The sequence below is a fragment of the Papaver somniferum genome, chromosome 11 (assembly GCF_003573695.1).
Source record: "Papaver somniferum cultivar HN1 chromosome 11, ASM357369v1, whole genome shotgun sequence".
Taxonomy (NCBI): domain Eukaryota; kingdom Viridiplantae; phylum Streptophyta; class Magnoliopsida; order Ranunculales; family Papaveraceae; genus Papaver; species Papaver somniferum.
The window spans coordinates 19581530-19604964 of record NC_039368.1 but is presented as its reverse complement, the minus strand read 5'-3'; the positions used below and the strand labels follow the sequence as shown (position 1 = coordinate 19604964).

General features: G+C 37.8%; 2 long non-coding RNA genes across 2 annotated transcripts; both read right to left on the bottom strand.

Moving 5' to 3' along the window:
- Nucleotides 1–1717: 1717 nt before the first annotated feature.
- LOC113323325 lies at nucleotides 1718–3021 on the bottom strand. Its single transcript, XR_003347546.1, has 2 exons — nucleotides 2217–3021; nucleotides 1718–2142 (listed from the first exon to the last, which is right to left on the bottom strand). It is a non-coding gene; the product is annotated as an uncharacterized LOC113323325 (long non-coding RNA).
- A 15752-nt stretch (nucleotides 3022–18773) lies between these two features.
- Nucleotides 18774–20955, bottom strand: LOC113320500. Its single transcript, XR_003346133.1, has 3 exons — nucleotides 20716–20955; nucleotides 20221–20307; nucleotides 18774–19011 (listed from the first exon to the last, which is right to left on the bottom strand). It is a non-coding gene; the product is annotated as an uncharacterized LOC113320500 (long non-coding RNA).
- Nucleotides 20956–23435: the final 2480 nt, after the last annotated feature.

Here is a 23435-nt window from a genome sequence, read left to right as displayed (position 1 = left end):
TGCTTTTCCTTTAGAATCCTCCTGCTCACCTTCCTGCTCCACACCACTTGCTTGTACTTCATTGACTGCTTCCATATACTGTTTTGGATGTACAGAGTCAACCCAGTTGTGGTCCTTAAAGTAATTGGTGACAAAGTCACAGTAAACACCAAGACCCATTTCATCAGTATCAGAAATTGGACTACTAGGATCATCATTGGGATGACAAACATCTTCAGCATCATTAGGTAGTTGAATGTTCTCATACTCCCTTTCAGCTTGGAGTGTTTCAGCACTTAAAACAACATTCTCATAATCATCATCAACAACATTCACATACTCATCCACATTCTCAAATAACCTCTTGCTACTGCCTTTACATCTAGTAACTGCATCAACAGATCTCTTAATTATCCTTGAACTCCTTCTGACCTGATGTGGTGATGTAAAGCATGTTAAGTTTTTCTTAGGTGTGGCAAACATCTCTGGATCAAGTCTGACTGGTGAAGAAGCATAGTTAATGCATGTTACTGAACTGCTTGTAACCTTGGAAAGTGTTGAGTCCCTCTTCTTTGATATCCCAGAAGATTCAGCACATCCATCACCAGGAGGCACAATCCTGTCACTGACATTGCACCACAAATTTACATACCCTTCCTCCTCAACAGCCTTGTCCCACATCTCATACCAATGTTAATCATTAACCATATATTCTGGTTTATCATTACCAATCCAAATTGCTTCAACCTTCTTATTTGGTGCTAACTTAAAAGAAGCATGAACTTTATCACAAAATGCCTTCAACCCACCAGAATTAACATCCACATTATCAAAATATTGAACCTTATTTGTCCAAAACCATTCTACCCTAAAATTCCTAGTTGGGTACTTCACATACTTCCTGCACAAAATTGAACTGACAATGATTACCATTTACTAACATATTAATCAAACCCTAACACGGATTTTATGAACAAAATCCCAAATCCCCAATTTCAGAAAATTAGGGTTTATCAGTAAAAAAATAAAATTCAGAAAATTAGGGTTTCTGAATCGAGTTGATAATCTACAAAAGCAGTATAACAAGGAGGGTATTTACCTGGTGATGTTTGTAAACATCTTGATGGCGAAAATTAACATTGATTATCTTCACAGTTTGATAACTGACGATTCACACAACTCTGTAAACTCGTATTTCGCTTCACAACTCTAGTAGATCGAGATGAAGAGGTAAAGATATTGAAGAAATATGTGAAGAAACAGATCGATCTGTAACTGCTTCATGGAATCGCCGTCATCTTCTCCATTTCTTCAGAGAAGAAGCTATGGAACAGAGGCTGCAAGAAATGAGGTAGGAAATGGCAGCACAATCGTATTTGTGCAAGGGTTTTAGTTTGTTTTGATCCAACGTACCACATTTTTTCGAGATTGGTTTAATCGATCCCACTCGACCACACACGTGCCACTGCCACGGGTTAGGGGTATTTAGGTAAGTTAACAACCCGACAAACGTCGACAAGTGACATAACTCCGCAGTTACATGTCGAGTGACCACTTTGCTAACAGTTTGTAACAGTGGGATACCGGAATAGCAAAGTGTGACTGTTTTTTGTAAATACCCTTTTCTTTAACAATGATTGCTGGCAAGAATTTTCCGAGCAAAATGTAGGATGAGCATTGAAAGTGAAGGAGGTGTAATTAGGGAATTCTGATAACCAAATTATACAACCAACAGTAATTTTCCACCTAAAACACTTCCATTTCATATTAATTGGAAAAATGGCAAACTGTATGAAACCTGCAAGCAACCTTTAAGAGAAATACAATGTACAATAAGTTGGATTATGGCTAAAGTTATTGGAAAAGAGATACGCACACATCACAAAATGAATTTCAGATAGTGCAAGGCATGCAAGTAACTCAAGTAGACGGATAGCCATACACCACATGCGCCAGTCACAACCCAAAATTTCTTTAGGTGATAATGGAAGTCTGGAATTTCACAACCATTTTATACACATAGGTGGTGATAAAAAGGATAGGGTACCAACCCTTGGGAATATGAGCGTGCACATCCACAGCAATGAATCCAGGGAATATGAATGACTACCATGAGCAAGATCCCAAGCTCAAAATTCGTTATTTTTTCCTTTAGCCAGCATCCTGTAACAGATAGCTCAGAGAAACATACAACTATGTGCAAAAATTACATCGAAATCAGAATTTATTATGCTTACAATGTCCGACAACGATGATCTTCGTGAAGACTTCATCCCCAGCTGACATTTACCATTAACATCGCGACCTGGATCCTTGAATCTTTTTAGTCTTGGATATCTTGCAGCTTCGAGAACATTATAGAAAACAATACAAGATAGGCGTTATTACAAAGCAGCTATGAAATGCAGGGTTGCACTCTTTACAAGCACCCTACGGGAATTTAGGTTTCGTTTCTAGAATCGAACAACTAAAAGAAAAACAATGAAACCTAATGCACCCTATGGGAATTTAGGTTTCTTTACAACCCTGCATTTCATAGCTGTTTAGAACACAAAAGCATCACCTCATACTGCCAATTGTTATCATGTACAGTGTTGATCACTGATTTTTTTTTTTAAAACATGGTTTTGATAACTCAGGAAATGGTTGTCTGTTTGCAATCAGATTATTTCAACAATTGTAAACAACCAAACAAACTCTCAAGTTTAATGAAGAGTTACCAAACAGAGTCAAACATTAAATCCTAGTCAAGTGTGTGTTTTCTGAAATTTACCAACTAGAACGGAAGAGAACAAATTTGGTCCGGTCGACAAACAGTGGATATTAGCTACATTTCAGAACAAATCTGTAATGACCACTCACATCCACCTATAAGAGTCTTCCAGGACCAAACATAATATCCATCTCAGATATCTAACAGCGTTTATGAGAGAACATATAACTATCTTACAGTATTTTTCAAATTCCATTCTGATATCTCCAACTGAAATCACTCGGCAACTGCAGCACAAACAACTCCATTTCCATCTTGCCACTACAATACTCCCTGCAAAATATATAAGCGCATAAGAGATATTCATCATTTTTCTCTACGATATGACAAGTTCAGTATCACAATGTCTGCAGAAAGGAATGGGAGAAGCAATAGAAACTAAGATGGACAGACAGCACAGCACGACCAAGGTATGTGTCTATTAGTCGTGTTCGCGCCTCATAGAGAATAAAAACTCTTCATTATCCGTTACAAAAGCGGGTATAAAATTCCAAACTGCAGAAAATTAACAAAGTAGTGGCAATGTATTTCAACAATGGGAAACCAACAACCTTCACTATCCATTGACTAATTGCAAATTTGCAATTAAAATGGTTTCACCACATTACATTTTTTCTTTCTGTTTTTGTTTCCTGTTTTTTGGTACTCATTTCACCACATTACTTGCTACCTCAAATGCCATATAAGATGTCATAGGGATTGTATAGAACAATTGATAGTGTAATTGAAACATGAGTGATCATTCTTGTATACTCGAAGTATGATATAGGAAACAAATTGAACATGCAAGATGCAACCATTAAATGTTGCAACAGAACTAACCGAAAGGGCCATCAGCATGTATCTATGGCAAGAATTAGCTATGCAATACCGATCACTAAAACAGCAGATGCTTTAAAAGAGGTCAATAGCTAGAGCTGGGAAACTAAGCCCAGGTAATAAGGTTAATGCTAAGAACTAGCATGCACACTTGACCTGGTTTACCTATCAAACAATTCTTCCGAACAATAGACTTGCCATGGCTTTCACCTGCTGACAGTACTTTGACAAAAAAAGGTCAATAACTGCAAACTGTTTCACCACTCCAATCGCAGTGCTAGGGAGTGGAGAGCAATCAAAGATCATCCACATTTTAGATGTATTATAAAACCCATCAACCAGCGACAGCAATTAGACAATGACTGATAAAAATTATCCAAGCAAGCGTTTTGTTCAGTTTCTCAAGATTTAGCTACAAGGGTACAACCACTTTCTTATTGACAAATTCTACATGAAACCAGCGCTCTGTTACACCCCGTGACCAACTCCTAACACATGCACCCAGAGCAAGACAAGTTTGTTGATTACCTCACTCGCTAAACTTTCGTACCCATTATTTATTTACAGGTCATCATACAACACAGTGGCTATTATAACTATCTATGCAGTAACTCTACAATCTATCTTCCCTAACCAGTAACTTCTAAGAATCACTAGCAAAAGCATTTGGGATTTTCTGAATGTGTGTTTGTAAACAATCCTTTATAGCATATCACATCCCAAGACCTACGGTCCTAGACAAAGTATTTCATGAGCCTATCTGCACTCCAGCTCTAAACGCCTATTTGTCCCAAGGATTTGATAAGCAAGTGCTTAACAACTGATCATAGATGGAGATGAAATTCATTCTACTCATTGTTGTCACTGGTAACAAAAGCACTCAGCACAACTTGGACAACCAGATCTTTATTAACATTAAAAGTAAGACGGTATGATACAACTCAACAATATAATCAAACTTCCTTCAATAACTCCATCATCCTCCCCAGTACCAACCTAAAGGTTCAACTCACTTTTTAAAACTGCTTGGATTTTCTCAACAAGGCGTACATTATATTCTCAGCTAAACCTAGACAAATCTCAATTAGACATACCGATACATTATATAAATTCTAATGATCCTATCATTCGCTTAATAAATGTAAGACGCCTCACATAAACACTTGCTATATTTCAGCATTGTTCGTTTAAAATTAAATAACACATACATAGTGATCTTAATTCAGTATTCCAGAATTCCAAACAAAAAATAGCAGACACAAACAAATCCCACTTTCATAATTCTGGCACATTTCAAAACTCAAGAATCATATTCTCACGTCTCTGGTAGATTTTGTTTCTCAGATTTCTTATGCACACCCTATCCTGATTCCAATTAACAGAAAATCCTAATTATAAGTCGAATAAACATTTCTAATAAACCCTAAACCCTGAATAGATAAATAAACCAAAAACGGGAAATCAAACCTTGAAAAATGAGTATCAACGATTACGCTCGAGAGGAAGAGGCCGATTAAACCCGCCACGTCTATTCATATACTGTCTAGGTTGTCTTTTAGTAGTCAATCTAATCCCACTAACATCAGCACCAAGTACAGGTTTACCTTTAGTTGAATCAAAACCAACAGGCATACCTAATTTCTTCATCATCATTTCAATCTCATCATCATCCATCGTCATTCCTCCCTCGTTCTCATCTTCATTAGGTTTGTTCTTTTTATTTTGTTCACTTACAATTCCATCAACAAATTCTGATACTATATCAACTGATGAATCCCTTCTTTGTTTGTTGTCGACGCGACGGCGTTTTGGTGCTTGCGACGGAGAACGATCACGGTGAACCCTTCTTTGTTTGTTGTCGTCGCGACGGTGTTTTCGGTCTTGCGACGGAGAACGATCACGGTGAACCCTTCTTTGTTTGTAGTCATCGCGACGGTGTTTCGTTCTTGCGACGGAGAACGGTCACGGTGATGATGATGTCGTCGAGGACAGTCGATGGCGTTGCTGATCATGTTAATAGATTGGTTGTGTGACAAAAGGAAGTGAAGTGATTCTAAATCAGAACGGAAATAAAGAAAATCGATAGCAAGGTGAGAAAATCAATAGATTCCTTCTCTGTTATTTAGAGCAAGTCTTATGGTGGAGTCCAACCTATTCCAAGTGTGGAAAAATCATGGAATGTTAAGTTTAATGGCTTCTAAGTTGGGGTCTTCCACAAAAAATCCAAGCAAAGTTCCACCGTTTCGTGAAAGGGTTCGTGGAATCCATGGAAACGCCAATAAGAATAGCGTTAAACGCTATTAAGAATAGCGTTTTTTTTTGTCCGTAGATTTAGGATGAGTTGTTGAAATCTAACGGCTGATAAAAAAAACGCTATTAAGTTTCACTATTCCACACTACACTTGCACTTCCATCTACGGTTCCAAATGTTGAGGTGGCGTGGAATATGGAAGATGGAACTCTTCCACCATAAGACTTGCTCTTAGAGCAAGTGTTATGGTGGAATTCATCCGTCTTCCACGCCACCTCAGCACTTGGAACTGTGGACGGAAGCGCAAGTGTAATGGTGAAATAGTAGAAACGCTATTCTTAATGGAGCTAAAAAAACGCAATTAAGAATGGAGCTTTCTTTTCAGCCGTTAGATTTCAACAACTCATTTTAAATCTACGGATCAACAAAAAAACTCCATTCTTAATTGCGTTTAACGCTATTCTTATTGGCGTTCAGATGGATTCCACGAACCCTTCCACGAAATCGTGGAACCTTGCTTGGATTTTCTGTGGAAGACCCCAACTTGGAAGCCACTAGACTTGACATTCCATGGTTTTTTCACACTTGGAATAGTTTGAATTCCACCATAAGACTTGCTCTTATAGGGAAAAAAATAGGACTCCTATTCCAAACGGGCGTTCCTATATATCCTGGCTAAATTGGGGCCTATACCACTTAATTGGGGCCAATCAAATTTTCCTTCCCACACCACCAAATTACTCTTGGCACCCAAACTTCTAAAAAATATTAATTTATCCTCACATTAATTCCTAAAACAATCTCATATAAATACTAATCTTTCCATTTTCAGTAAGTCCAAAAACAAAAAAAAAACTAAACCTAAGAAACTTTATATTTTCTTCCTAATCTTTCCAAATTCTCAAAACTCTAATCAATTTTTTTTTTTGATCCTCTCCTCAAGATCTTCGATCCAACCAAGAAAAAGGTAAGTCTCCATCAACCCATTCCATGATTTGCATTTCTTGATTGATTTACATGTTTAAATCTTGAAAATATCGAAAATCAAAATCTCTGATTACATCCAGAATCGGTTTATGTTGACATATCGAATAAACCGATTCTGGGTTTTAGTTTCCGCCATGAAGAGCATGCACAGGAATCGGCTTATATGATGATTAACATCAACCGATTTTAGGGTTAGAAACGAAATATGAAAATACATCACCAGAATCGGTTTATAAGTGATTAAGAATAAACCGATTTTGTACACATTTTTTTCTTTTAATTATGCGATCCCATAATCGGGTTTTATGTGCCTAATAATTTACGGATTATGTTTGACTCTTCAAATTCCTTTTCATAATCGGATTTTATATATGTACCACATAAACCGATTACTGACGTTTCACAGGCCTGTATGTTTTTGTAGTCGGAATCGGATTACATATGTATTATTATGTACCGATTGTTGATTGTTGACTAGTTTTTTTTTTGGTTTTATGTAGATATGGACTTCTCACACCTAGCGTTTTACTCTCGAGAGCTCACATTGGAGGACATCCTTAGGAAACCACAATGAGCGCCAGAAAGAAGCCTCTATAAGTTTGTCTATGGGCGTGAGACCCATCTTGAACAAGCCCTCGTATTGATTGACATGCTTGCATTAGAGGAGCTTTATGAGGTCATGAGGTTCACTAGGATGAGAAGAAACATGATTTCAGCTGAAAGGGAACTCCATGCAGAAATGGAAGGTATGTGGGAACAAATGGCTCAACCACAAGTTGTTGCTCCTGATGGTGTTGTTGCTGGTGATGCTGGTGCTGGTGCTCCTGCTGATGGTGGTGTTGCAAATGCTCTCGGTGGTGGTGCTGCTGCTTATGCTGGTGCTCCTGCACTTTAAGTTTTTACATTTAAGTTTTAGATATTAAAAGTTTAGGTTTATAAGACTTGTGGATGTTTTAAGTTCTTAATACTCTTTTAAGGTTTGTATTTTGGATGATATTTGTTCAACTCTTTTAAGTTATTAACACTTTTTTAAGGTTTGTTCAACTTAATGCACTTGAAGTTTTAATTATAATTATGTGTTGCAACAATCGGTCTACTCGATATGTCAAGATAAACAGATTGTGCAAGCTATTTTTCCTGTACGTTTTTCAAGCTAGAATCGGGTAACATATGCATATATATAAACTGATTGGTGTATGTGAAAATTCAAAATTTTAACATGTCTTTAATCGGTTTACGTTGGTCACAAGTGATGAGTGCTAAAAAGTGCATATTTTTATATCTTTTTGTTGGCATTTAACTCATCTTTGTGCATTAATTCTACATTTTATCCCATATTTTGTATTTTCTTGGTTTTCAAGAATAAATATTTTTATTAACTAATTTTGCATTTTTAGGTAATAAATAAAGTTTGGATGAATAGCGGAGCAAAAAGAGCAGAAAAGTGGTGGAAGCCAAGAGGAATCACACAAGGAAGCCGCGAAGAATGTTGTGCGCAAGACCAAAAGGCTAGAACTGGGCTTGAAGAGGAAGAATTGTTCTTAAAGAAGATATGGGCTTGGCATACCCAAGGCCCAAAACCCTCACCCAAACCCATTTCCAATATCCATACCCTCCTTCATATTCAGTCGTCGGATTGGATCATCTCAGCATCGTACGGTCGCTTCATCATAGTGCATCAAAATCTGAAGATCCTGAAAAACACTATAGCACCTAACTCCATCTTGAGCCGTCAGTTTCGTTGTACTTCCGCATCCAACGGTCGCTCCTCGCTTCCTTCCATCTCGTCGTTAGATCGATCCATCATCTCCACATCCCACGGCTCATCCTCGCTGTTCATCCAATTTGCTACAACCGCCCAACACCCGAGCACCTAACACCTATACCCGTCAGCCAAACAGACCTTACCCAATTTTCCATCGACCACCTTCTTCTCCATCTTCTCCCCCATCCCTCTACAACAGATCCACCAACTCCATCGCCACCACACCCTCGTCTCTGCCAGCCACCAAATTCCACCGAAACATCACAACCACTCCAACCACTAAAACCCATCATCACCCTATTTCTCTAACCATCTATTTCATCGATTTCTCACCTCACCTCTCCCTGAAACCCTAGGTGAGAAATTGATGAAATAGGTGAGTCTATAGACGTAATTGGAAGGCATGGAGAGGAGCAGGAAGAGCAGAAGAAGAGTGGGTCGAAGAGATGGAGCAATTGTCCCATCTAATTAGGTGAGAAATCAGAAACCCTAACTGCCCTGTTTTGAATTTGGGGGAAAATTGTAAACCCTAATTATGTAAATTGGGTATAAATAGGACTTGTGGGTGTTGTTGTAGAGCTATGCCTGGATTAACCAGAGAGCAATAATGCTGATGTGACTGATAATATTGATACTCTTGTTCTCATGCATGTGAGACACTTAGATGTCACTTTCTTGCCTAAGTCACAATCTGATAGCCTTGCATCCTACCTAGATTTGGTTTGTAACAATATTGTCAAACCAATTTTCATGAGAATACCTAATCTAGGCCTGGAGCTGTGTGCCTCTCAAGTCCTCTTGAACTATTTTGCATCTAAATACAATACTTTCGAGGAGCCACAGTTAGGATATGCATGTTTGCCCGTCCCTACCAAAGTTCACTTTGAGTTAGACCTTGTGCATGATGAACCCCCAAAACTGCGAGATTTTGTACCCAAAATTATATATGTTGAAAAATCCAGGTTTGGGGGTAGCTCATTTTGTTTCACAGTTTCACTTGCGTTTCTTTGTTGTTATATTTGTGTGAAGCTGTTGAAACCTCTACACTTTGTCTTTTGGGTTGATCCTCAACTCTTTAGATTGTTAGTGTATGGTGAATTTTTTGTATATAATCCAGTAGATAAAAATTTTAAAAATCCTTTTGTTCCTTTTGTAAATATTTTGCTAATCCAATATGATCTCGTCTGACATATGTTGGATTCTTGCCTTGAATAACGGAGTTCTAATCTTGCTTTCGCCGAGATCGGGTATTCTCTTTCCTTTTTCTCTACTCAACATGATCCTCTTCACATGTTGTATTATAATTTTTTTCATATTTTGAAACATTGAGGACAATGTTTAGTTTAGGTTTGGGGGTATAGAGTAGATACCACGATCACATGTTATAATTGAAAACAAGAACTCCTTCTTTTTGAAAAAAAAAATGAAAAAATGAAAATAAAAAATTGAAAAAAAAAACATAAAAATGGAGCTCATTTACCTTGAAATGTTGACTCTTGTGCAAATATGTAATTATTAGGAGTCTTAGTCTAGATATTTAGGCACCCTGATTCTAGCACAATTCACATAGTGATAAGAAACTTGCACGCGCACGATCTACCAATACATGTATAGCCTCATCCTTGAGGTGTTCTATCGGAAGTTTTAGTTGCCAATCACTTTAGAATACTGAACGAAACTTGACTAGCTTGTTCTTTGGTTGGTTGGGATAGAAGGTGGAGGTTACATTAAGAAAAACAACCATCGAATTTAACTGGGTGCATCAAAAAGGGCTACCTCTTGCAAAGTGTCATGTAATTTTTTGTTTCTTTTTGCTCATGTATCAAAAGTGTTTCCTTAGTAAAAAAAAAAAAAAAAAAAAATCAAGTATTTTCAATTCCATCCTCTCTTGTTCCAAAAATAAAAGAGAGTAGTCAATGTAAATAAGAGTCATGTAAAGAGTCATTTTGTTGTTTCATTGTAATAAGCAAGGAAGGGTGTATGCCATTGATGTACAACGCGACTAATTGTGAAATACCTCCAACTCATTCACAATTCTCGTAAAGTCCGGACAGCTAGCTAGATTTCGACCTCGGTTCTTAGCCTGAGAAACTATCTCTTGGTGATTAGTAGTCATAACATCCGATCTTTCTTTACACATGTGTAGATACACTTTACACTCTTATCACATGTCTTTATTTGTTATCAGTGCTAGGATTGTGCCTTAGATAACTAGATTGACATCTCCATTTTGCTGTGAGCTTAAACTGACTTGCACATGTCACATTTGATGGAATCTGAGCTTATATTTTGACCTAGAACTTTGTAGGTACGTTCTAAGCAAACCTTCACGAGACTTCACTCGTCCACTAGGGACACTTAGTGGTTTAAAAGGCTTAGTGCATATGCTAAATGCATTCGAGAGACCAGCGACAGTGGTATAGGTAGGATTTCCTTAGTTTTGTTTTACTTGAGGACAAGTAAAATTCAGGTTTGGGGGTATTTGATGAGTGCTAAAAAGTGCATATTTCTATATCTTTTTGTTGGCATTTAACTCATCTTTTGTGCATTAATTCTACATTTTATCCCATATTCTGTATTTTCTTGGTTTTCAAGAATAAATATTTTTATTAACTAATTTTGCATTTTTAGGTAATAAATAAAGTTTGGATGAATAGCGGAGCAAAAAGAGCAGAAAAGTGGTGGAAGCCAAGAGGAATCACACAAGGAAGCCGCGAAGAATGTTGTGCGCAAGACCAAAAGGCTAGAACTGGGCTTGAAGAGGAAGAATTGTTCTTAAAGAAGATATGGGCTTGGCATACCCAAGGCCCAAAACCCTCACCCAAACCCATTTCCAATATCCATACCCTCCTTCATATTCAGTCGTCGGATTGGATCATCTCAGCATCGTACGGTCGCTTCATCGTAGTGCATCAAAATCTGAAGATCTTGAAAAACACTATAGCACCTAACTCCATCTTGAGCCGTCAGTTTCGTTGTACTTCCGCATCCAACGGTCGCTCCTCGCTTCCTTCCATCTCGTCGTTAGATCGATCCATCATCTCCACATCCCACGGCTCATCTCGCTGTTCATCCAATTTGCTAAAACCGCCCAACACCCGAGCACCTAACACCTATACCCGTCAGCCAAACATACCTTACCCAATTTTCCATCGACCACCTTCTTCTCCATCTTCTCCCCCATCCCTCTGCAACAGATCCACCAACTCCGTCGCCACCACACCCTCGTCTCTGCCAGCCACCAAATTCCACCGAAACATCACAACCACTCCAACCACTAAAACCCATCATCACCCTATTTCTCTAGCCATCTATTTCATCGATTTCTCACCTCACCTCTCCCTGAAACCCTAGGTGAGAAATTGATGAAATAGGTGAGTCTATAGACGTAATTGGAAGGCATGGAGAGGAGCAGGAAGAGCAGAAGAAGAGTGGGTCGAAGAGATGGAGCAATTGTCCCATCTAATTAGGTGAGAAATCAGAAACCCTAACTGCCCTGTTTTGAATTTGGGGGAAAATTGTAAACCCTAATTATGTAAATTGGGTATAAATAGGACTTGTGAGTGTTGTTGTAGAGCTATGCCTGGATTAACCAGAGCATCAGTAGAATAGTTTAGTTTTGTTATTTCCATGAACTGTAGCTTTGAGGGTTATCAATGTTTTCAATTCCATGATTCTCAATTCAAATGCATTGTTAATTTTAGCTGTTCTGAACTCCAACATGTATTGAATTTGAGTGTGTGATTGTTACAATTTATATCAAGCTCCTGTTCATGTTTATGTTATGTTATGTTCTTATGATTTGTTCTTAGGATAGTCTCATTCTAGTGCACTGTTGAATGATGTATTGCTAGGATAGTTATCTTGATGCATGTTTTGCTTGAGCAATGGGAAGTAATCAGTGCTCTGGTATGCCTGTGATTGACTGTGCTGTCAAAAGACAGTCAATACTAGGGGCATATCAGTGAGCAAGTTGATTTTCCTCCCATTCTAATATATGCTCAAGGTCTTCAACTCAACCTAGAATTGCATTGCTTGATTAGGTCACAAGGTGGATTCTAAGCCTTGGCTTAGCCACAAATCTTTTTACAGTCACTTATAATTTCAAGCCTGTTTTGATTCCCTGCTCAGTTAAATTTCTTAGCCATCTTGTTCAGTTTTTCTTGCAAATTGTAGCTGTTGTGCATTGAAATCAGTGCACAAACTCCTCCCTGCCCTTGGCTTACAGCCTTGGTTCTTAACTGTTTTGCCATATTGCTTTGCATCTGTTTTGTTTATTTTGCAGCCTTGGTTTGTAGCCTTGGTTTGTAGCCTTGGTTTGTAGCCTTGGTTTGCATCTGTTTTGTTTATTTTGCAACTATCACTGCCCTGTAAATACCATTGTATATTCCACTGTCACCTTTAACTCACCTTGTGTAGGCCATGTTTTGCTCTCTTTGCTTCATTGTGTCATTGTCACTCATTCCATTTAGATTAACTAGTTTAGGAAACTTCAACTTACACACCCTAGTCCCTGTGGATTCGACCCGTATTTGCACAAGCTACAACCGACACCGTGCACTTGCGGTTATAACATGTAGGCTTCCTCTTGCTCTTATTTTCTGTCCCCTTTCAAAGCCTACCAACAAGAAAGACCGATTCCTTGTAGCATATAAATACAATCGGGTTTTACAGTCCTTATAAAAGACTGATTATCCCAAATTATTTCACGTTTTCAAAAAAAAAAAAGTCGTTAGGGACTTTCTCTATAAATAGAGATCTCACCCTTGGACTCCATTGGCCTCAAAATTGATCATTTTATTCCCACTCATTCCATATACTCCACAACTACTCATTTCATACCTCCACATACAAAAAAATGGCATTATTCGATTCAAACGAAGATTTGGCAATCACCAAAGCATGGTATGCGGAAACTCGACTTAGACGTCAATCCTCCGAAAGGGTGGATTCTGTAACCTTTTGAGCTAGGGTACATAACAAATTTAGGCAAGAGTTTGGGAATCCTAATGGAAAAAGTGTTCAACAAGTCCATGATAGGCACCTAGTCATCGAAAATGCGATACTTGCTTATCTAGCTATCCAACCTCGGATTTTTAACACTCGCCCCTTCAACTTGTCCATTACACAATTTGTAAGTATTTTTGTGGTTTGTTTTACATAACCTATGTTGTTTTATCTTCCAATGAAACACCACTAACAAATGTCAGTTTGTTTTTTGTGTTTTTGTAGCACGAAGTCGTGAAAGCGCGCTGCTTGGAGGAAAAGGGGGAAGCATTCGCATTCGATGCAAGCTATCACTTCTTGGTAGAAAGAATCCCGGAGGATGACCCGGACTACTTGGATCGTGTGTCGTCTTCGGAGGAAGATTGACGGCTTTAGAAATTTTTGTATAGGTTTTGTGGGTAGACCTCTATGTAAACCCTCACGAGACTATAACTCGTCCACTAGGGTCACCTAGGGGTTTAAAGGTTTGATGCATGTGCTAAATGCATCCTACAATGATAATGGAATGAATGAAAATTGGTAATGAAAGGAAACAATCGACTTATATATGTCATAAGTAAAATCCGACTACGAAAATCGGATTATAAACATGTCAACGTTAGCCGATTATAAATGTCCTCTGTTAATTTGAAAATACCAATCCAGAATCGGTTTACAAGTGAATGAACGTAAACCGATTCTTGGCACTGTTTACGAAAAAAATCAAAATGTTTGATGTTTTGATGAACTCTCTAACATTAGTTAATCTCACATCCAAAACATAATTAACCCCTAATACGATTAATTAGTGTTAATCATTCAGAGGTAAAATAGATAGTTAGGTAATTATTTTGAGAAGGGGTGGTGTGAAGGTGATTTCTAATGACATTTTTTGTCATCTAGCTATAGGCCCCAATTTAGCCAGGCTTTATATACCCCAGAAAATGTTAATGATACCCCATTCGTTAGTTATGTTAGTTATAATTCGGCTAAAACAAAAACCATGAGTATTTTTTACAAATTTTGGTAGTTATAACCCCAACTTTTGGTAGCTAAAAAAGTTTCTTGATGTTGTATTATTGGTGAAAGAATTTAGAATCTTTTCTAAGCTCTTCTAATCTCTCTTTTCCAATTCTTAAAGGTATGCATCTACAACGAAATAAAGGAAGACGACCCCAGAATTTTTTAATTAAACAGAATAAAAACTAGAAGAAGGAAAAGAGGAGAATGATAAGACCCTTACAAGAAACATCTTCAAATTCATAAGTAACACTTTATAGGATTTCAAGAACAAGCTTGATGTTCATAAGATAATTGACGTATCTTTCAATTCTTGGGATCCATGTATCACCACTCTTATCCCTTTGGCCTCCTTACTTGTTGGCTTCGTTTCTATTACTTCATCACCGTCTCCAAGGTATTGATTTCAATGTCTCTTTTTTTCCTTATTAACGGAGGAGCTCAAGTTGAGCTTGTCGTTGTTGTAATAGGAGAGGTAGTGGTTGAAAATGATTAATTTGAGAAATTGTCGTCAGTGGAAGAGCAACAAGGGATTCTCATTTTTTCGAAGCATTAACCAGAGATGATCTGAAGAAAACCCATCTCTATTTTCTATTCCCTTCCATATGATGAAAGACTAACAAACTACAGACGCTAGATCTAACAGATTTGAATTCGATTCTCGAAGACCTTTTTACTCTTAATTAAGTTGCGACAATCAAATCTATCAAACTCAAGGTCAAATTTCTAAGTATATTCAAAACCAAAAGAAACCAAATTTCTAGGGTTTATTGTTACTTTTCTAGTGTTGAAGAAAAATATTTATTTCTTTGCATGTTTAATCCTCCATCCCTCATTAAAGTAATAATCGATCTTCAATCCTTCGAGAAACAGAATAATGAAAAAAACAACATTTCATGACGGTTATATGTTCGTATACTTGGGGGCATACAAAGTTGACATGTTTGATGGGGTAGGAAGAAAAGTTTTAAGGGTACACAGATAAAGGGGTATTGTTAGTATTTCTTGGGGGTATATAAAGGAGCACCCTTCCAAATATACAAATATAACTCCATGGTAAATCTAGTCAGAGCGGGTAAATTTGGTTATTTGTGGGTCCAAGTGGATGGTGATACTGGATAGGCAAATCCAGTTTTGGGAAGTGGGCAAAATATATATCGGTGGATCATCCTAGCGGGGACGATATGCCAAAGTGGAGACGAGGGACATAAGAGCAATTCCTATGGACTCAACAAACTTGAAGTTTGTTGATTTTGCTCCCATTATGGACTCAACAATTATGAAAAATGGATGTAAAAACAAGCAAATTTGTTGGTTTGTTGAGTGCGATGGAACATATAGTGCGCGAGCTTGGCACCAACGCTGGCGCTTGTCCTTGCATCGCCCGTTGTTACTCCACACGCCAGAGTCTTTTCTAAAAGTGTCGCGTTTTTCATTGAAGCGCCAACGGCTGAATCTGGACGGCTTAAAACTCGATCTAACAGCTGTAATTGTTGAGTTCTATAAATACTCTCCCTTTCAACTCCAAATTCACATTCACACATCTAGTCTTCTTTACTCTTCTTCTCCGATCTTAAAAAAATTCTTCAACTTCAACAAAAAAATTTCAATTATTGAACATGTCTCGGCCCTTGTTAGTTCGGCGCGCTCCGTATACTAAAGAAGAAGATGAATCTATTTGCAAAAACTATGTTTTTTTATTTACTCAGCTTGCTTCAGCAAACTATCCATGGGTGAATTTCTAGGCGGTTATTCACGATGGGTTTTGCAGTGACACCCGTAATCCGAGTCGTCGTGTTATATGCGACATAGAAAATCATTCTCGTACAATTAAGAAAGAAGTAAATGAGTTTGTAGCTTTAACCATACAAGCCAATCTATATAGATTGAGAGGTGAAACTGATGCTGAGATGGTAACAAGATCTTTGGCTGAATGGCGAAGATGGAAAATGCGGCTTTTTCTTTCGAAAAATGTTTTGAAATCCTTAAGGTGTTGAACAGTTTCAACCCCTTCCTTGTAGTTGTTGTTCCACCTAGTACTTCTCATCAGTGAAACTAATGTAGTTCGTCGTAATTATGTGAAGCTAATGTAAAACACTTAATTTTAAATATATGTAATTTCATTTAATTCAGACTGTCGTACTTCTAAAACTAAAATTACAAATATAGCAGAATTAAAAATTACAATCTCTCTAACGTCGCTCATCGCTAGCTCTCTCATTGTTATCTTCTGGATTCAAGAATTCTCTAAGACTTGGGGATATACCTTGGATATCCCCACTTGCCAACATATTAAATAAATTTCCATAAGCAGATAAAGCTGGTTGAACAACATTGGGCGATTGGAAAGCACTAGGAGATTGGAAAGCACTCGGTCCTCCAAGCATATAAGATGTTTGTTGTTGTTGTGGTGGTGGTATAACATTGTAGAAATCATTTGGGTTGTAGGGCGATAATGATGATGAAATGCGCCTAAGATCTAGCCGAAATACTTGAGGTTGAGATACATGCACAATTTGTGGTGAAATATTGTGTCGTACATGTGGTGAAGAACTCTCTCGTACTTGTGTTTCTCCCACCACTGTATTAGCATCACTATCGTGCAATGATCTGTTGCTCCTGGTGGAATCGGTAGATGGTGAAAGCCAATCATAATTTACAGTTCGACTCAATCTAAACATTGTGTCATCGTGCCATTTTCGACACACAATCAAGTGTATAGCATCCATTTGCCGATTCATCCAATACAAATCATTCAGTTGGTTCCGCAACTCTTCGTCACTGGTAGTGACAGAATAATCACGTTCCATAGCTTGGGAAACAATGGGGATCGTGGTTGGATCACCTTGTGAAGTAATACTTGGCATCTCCCAATGAATTTCGGGGATATTTGACGATGATAATGAAGAACTTGCACCCGTGGTGGCTGGCTAGGAACGATATTTGCATCATGGGACAGGCGTGATAACCATGGGAAATCAAACCCATAGATGTGCATGTTCTGTGTCCCAATTACAGGCTTCACAATCGACTTGTACCATCTGAAATACTGCGCTTCACCAATATCCCTATGTGTATTTAGTTCATACCTCTCCCAATTGGTTCTTCTCAGCCTATCAAAATCTAAACCAGAGGTTTGCATATGTTGTGGCGGGCTAATTGCAATTGCATATATACCTTGTATTTGGTACTGCAGTCTTTCTCCCAGGTACCAAACCCCTCTTTCTGATTCTGGAGTGTAAAGCAACTCTACGCAGAGAATTATCAAGAATACGTTGTCCAGCATTAACACCATACTGAGGAAAATCAATGTAATGGTGAACAACTACGTTGTTGTGGCTCCGAGTCATTTGATGAAACCTCTGAACAAAACTGGAACTCGAGACATCGCTGCCAGTGTCCTTGGGTGCGCGTCGTTTACGCAACAAATTAATTACACCTTTCTACACAATTAACTGGTAATATAATGGCAAGGAGTTCGTTCCCACGAAAAGCAGGGAGTTTCTAGTTGTTTAAAAAGTAACTGAAATTGGGTTTTTAGATTTTCAAATTAAAGTAACTAATAAAACAGAATAATAAATACTAGTTTAAAACAATAAGGAGAAAGATGACTAGGGAATCATTCGCCGTCACTGAACCGAAGCTTAATTAAATAGAATTTTGTCTCTTATTAAATTTATATTGTTACCAACCGTAGAATAGCAATCAGCTCTGCTATCCCCCGGATTCCTACTGTCACTGGATACGGAAGCGCTCGACTACCAGCTTCTATTCAACCAACCCACCAAGAATAAGCTCTCAAGGTGTAAGTTAGTCGAATGCTTTACACTCTGTGAATCAGATTGATCCCAGCATCAGACTCATAAGCTCGGTCTGCTTACTAGTGTTATCTTTACACACAATTGCTTAACAAAATCCCTCTGTCAGCTCTTGCGATTTACTACTTGTGTAAAGAGTTAATGTGACAATTACACGTATCACACAACCCTAAACTAGTAGAAGAAATATTTATTGGTTAATTTAAGGAAAATTTCTTGTTTGGTCCTAAGCCCATAAGGTTATTTATAGGAGGGTCCAACCGGATTTTATTCTTATCCTAGGGTCCAAAGTTTTTTGAAAACATGGAAATGACTAATATACCCTACTGGTTAAATATGTTTTAAATAACATACTTCTACCAAATCGAGATTTTGTTTATCGGGAGGTCAAAATTTAATTAAAACATATAAAATACCACAAATTTGAGTATATATCTGCTAAATTTGTGTTACAAATTTGAGTACATATCTGCCACCATGCTTAAAATTTGAGTACATATCTGCTGCACTTTTTACAAATCTGAGTACATATCTGTTGCATTACTTACAAATTTGAGTATATATCTGTCGCACTGCTTACATATAGAGTGTGTATCCGTTGGACATATGGAACCTGTAAATGTGATCAGAATATAACAATATTAAAACACATCAACAAAGCTACCATCTATTTCAGTATTTCGCACACGTACTCATGGGTCAAACAAAAAAAAGTGGCAAAACTATGAACAAAACAGAATCAAAAGAAGTTTTTATCAGTACGTCATATACATACTGCAGATTCATAAACTAAAAATTCAATTGCATGTCAAGAAGTGATGAATCCATGAATATAACCGAATCAAAGCACATATTTTAGTATCTCACATACATGGATCAAACCAAAAGAAGTAGCAAAATTGTGAATAAAACAGAATTAGAAGAAGTTTATATCAGTTTGACATATACGTACCGGAGTCATGAACTAAAAACTAAACTTCATGTCAAAGAAGTGGCCAAACTCAATTGCATGACAAGAATAGGTGACAGAACTATGAAAAATAAGAGGATCGAAACAGATATTATAGTATTTTGTATATGTACTGACGGATAAGACTAAAAAATGAGACAAAGCACATCCAAATAGCATTTCCTATCAGTATGCGACATATGTACTGAAGATTCATGAACAACAAATCAACTGCATGACAACAATAGGTAATAGATCTATGAAAAATAAGAGGATCGAAACAAATATTACGGTATTTCGTATATGTACTGACGGATAAGACTAAAAAAGGTGACAACACTTCAGTATTATACATACATACTCATGGATCGAACAAAAAAAACTGGAAAAACTTCGAATAAGACAAAATCAGAAGAGTACGCCATATATGTACTGTCAATTCATACCAAAAAAACACTGTAAAAAACTGAAACCAAACCTATAGATGCATAGTAAACACAGATTAACAGTACGTCATATACGTACTGATGGTTAATACACAAAACCAAACTGAAACCAAACCAAAAGCCACCAAAATGAAACTAAAATACCAGATCTACAAACGAAACGAACGTAAAACATGATTTTATAACTAGATCTGGATTATTTTCATCAAAAACCACCAATACATCATATACGTATTGATGATTAATTCACAAAAGCAAACTAAAAACAAACCAAAGACCAACAAAATGGAATTAAAACATCAGATCTACTAATGAAATGAACATAAAACATGACTTTCTATCTAGATCTGAAGGATTTTTATCAAAATCGAAGTAAAAAAATTAAAAAATCAAGCATGAATATCGTAAGAACAAAAAATCCACCTACCGATTATACTTGCAGAGCTCGAACTCATGAATCGAACTCACGAATCGAACAAGGACCTCAAATAATCTTCACTTGCAGAGCTCTTCTCTGAAAACATAAATTGAGAGAATAAAAAAGAAACGAACGTCTCTATCCGTTTTTATATAATGCGGGGAGTTTTGGAAATTATGATAATATGTCACATGTGTCCCGCACGTGTACAGGACTTAGGCTTAAAAAATTAGGTCCAGTTTCATGTTTTCTTTTAATTATGGACCTATGCTTACTGGGCTTTAGTGGGTGGACCTGCCACTAATTAGTATCACTAAACTAGTACCTATAGATAATTCCTACTTAATTTAATTGATCACTTTAAATAACCCCTTAATATTCTTAGACATCAACAAAAATAAAAATAATCAACAATAAAATAAAACTTGAAATAAATGTGGCTAAAGAAAATGATGCTTAATGATTCAGGACTTTGAAATCATCCCTAATTAATTAGAAGTTTACCTGGACATAATTAAACGAGTACCGTTAAATTAATAAAGAAGAAGGAACTGAAATAAAACTAAAAAGAGAAGCTGAAAGTAAAAACCATGAACCCACTCTCTCTGTTTCTCACTCTATGTTTCTGGCTACTCGCACAAATGAATTTGGCTTAGTAAAGAAGTAATGCAGAAAAAAGTGCGTCACCTCCTTGGAAATTAATCCAAAAGAAGAGGTGGTTCTCCTTGGGAATTAATCCCCACATAAGAAGTGTTTAAGAAGTGTTTTTCCTTTTCAATGTTCGATCTCTATTTATAGAAGAGAATCACCGCCACAATTCCCCCAAACACGGACATGATAAAGAGGCTGGGTCAATGAAAACGATTTCTATTTAATTTAAACAGTGTTGATTCGGCGTAACGGAGTTCACTTAAGAAATGTGTACAGCATTTCCAATCCGTTCGATCGTCCAAAAACCATATGTGTCTTCGTATGCTCTATTGATCTGTCCAGATTCAATGGCCCGCGTTGCATCAGATCATTACCTTCCCAAGACGCGTTAAATCTGTCTGATTTTGTCGGATTGTTCTCTTCAGAATACAGACTACAGAGTTCCATACTTTTTAGCCAACATTCCCATGTGATATGGGTCCCACCTATTTCTGTTCAAAATCCAATTCTGCTCGACATCAATGGTGGCAGAAGCAATGAAACGCTGCAACTCTCTGCTCATCACCAGCTCCTCTAACCCGATCACCATCACCATCACCATCACCAAGCCATCTTCATTCTCTGTTTCTAATCCTCCATCTCCACATCGAGCTCGTCTCTAACTTCAGTGGCAGCAGCCATCATGATCACTCATAACAGCAACAACAGGCTATCACCATGCTCGTCATCCGTAGCTCACTGATTTCTCTCGAGCAGCAACCACTCAATCTTCACTGTATCTTCCTGGCTTTCCTTCTCGATCTCCAAGACAGCAACATCTCCCTTATTCCGTCCATGGCAGCAGCATTAATTCTCCGTCTCGTCTCTGGCATCATCATTATCTCCTCTGACTTCTGCCATTGCTCCAAACCCATTGCTGAGCTCTGTCACATCTTCACGAGCTCCTTTCGATCACCAATAATCAGCATCAACTGTTTGCGGGCGAACATCATCATCTTCCATTGATCGTCCTTCACCATCGCTGTCGATATTGTTGATAACAAACTCCATTCCCTTCATCGCAGACACATCTTCATGTTCAATTCGAGCTCTCCATAGTGTCGTCGTGATCATTTTATGGACCACAGCTTCATCATCTGCTCTGCTATGCCCGAAGCTCCATCAATCACCGAAATTTTGATCATCAACAACGAAAGCGTTTCTCGTTGAAAACTCGAAATCAGTCAACAACCCATGTTTTCTATCGTCCCCAGGAACCTAGTGATGTATTCAATTCGAATATCTTTCTTGATCAAATCCATCACCATCGTGATCATCATGATGACCACCATTAAGAACAACTCGTGTTCTTCATGTTCATAATAAGGAAGAAGAAGAGGTGCCCTGAGTAATAAGTCAGGTGCCTTTAGTATTATGTGTATTTTGGCAGCCCCTTAACAGAATGGACGCCCCTTAGTAAAAAAGACCGACTGCCTTTAGCAGTTCCTGTGAAACAGTCTGCCCCTTAACATGAGGTGCCCCTTTACGAACACTGAGGGTGTCAGTAGCACTTTCCCTTTAAAATGACCATTTTGCCCTTTTTAGTCTTCTAAGTTCTTGTTTTGCTCATAACTTCTTCATACGAACTCCGAATGACTCCGTTCTTTGGCCATTGCCTTTGCCTTCCCGTCCTCTACAAAATGGAAAGTAGAAATCTTGTACTTGAAAGAGTTTCACTTGGTCTTTGGCCCTTCTTTACTTGTAGCTAGCTTCTTTTATTGCACAATTAAACACAAATTCATTTCTTTTTGGACGATTCACCTAATAAAATACAAATAAGAGAAAACAAGCGTAACATACATTAATTTGCAAGAAAACCAATAAATACTAGCATGGAATTGACACCAATTATATGTGAAATATGCACTTATCAAATTCCCCCACACTTGGCTTTTGCTAGTCCTCGGGCAAACTATCTAACCTAAAATACGACAAATCTCTTTCGTTGAGGACTCAGTTGCACTTAGCATGTGCAACAAGCCTTTAAACCCCTAGGTGTCCCTAGTGAACGAGTTATAGTCTCGTGAGGGCTTACGAGAGCTATACCATCTCCAACTTCAAAGCGTTCCAGCGTCCCAAGCATCCAAAGAGCTATGAGGACATAGAGTTTCTGCATGCTAGTAATAAGAAGTTGGAAATACCAAAGAACATATTCTCATTCTCAAATGTTGAGTGAGAAATAATCACACCATAATGAGAGAAAACGTGTTTGAGAGCGACCAATAAGCATTTCGCCTCGACTTCTGCCTCACTTAAAAGGATTTTATGATAATTGCACTCACTAAGTCGGCTTTTTTTATGGGTCTCACCTGTGTGTAGGTAGGAATGAAGAGATAAATCTTACACACGTTGAATGGTGGGAAGGAAACCTTCCGAATTATTTCTGGAGACCCCACAAAATCGTGGGAAATCAAAGACTTTTTCTGATGATCTTTACGAAAGGAAATCAACCACTATAGCAAGGATGGGAGTACTTACCACCTTCACATCCAATCGGCGGTAATGATAGTACCACTCTCACAACATCCAATAGA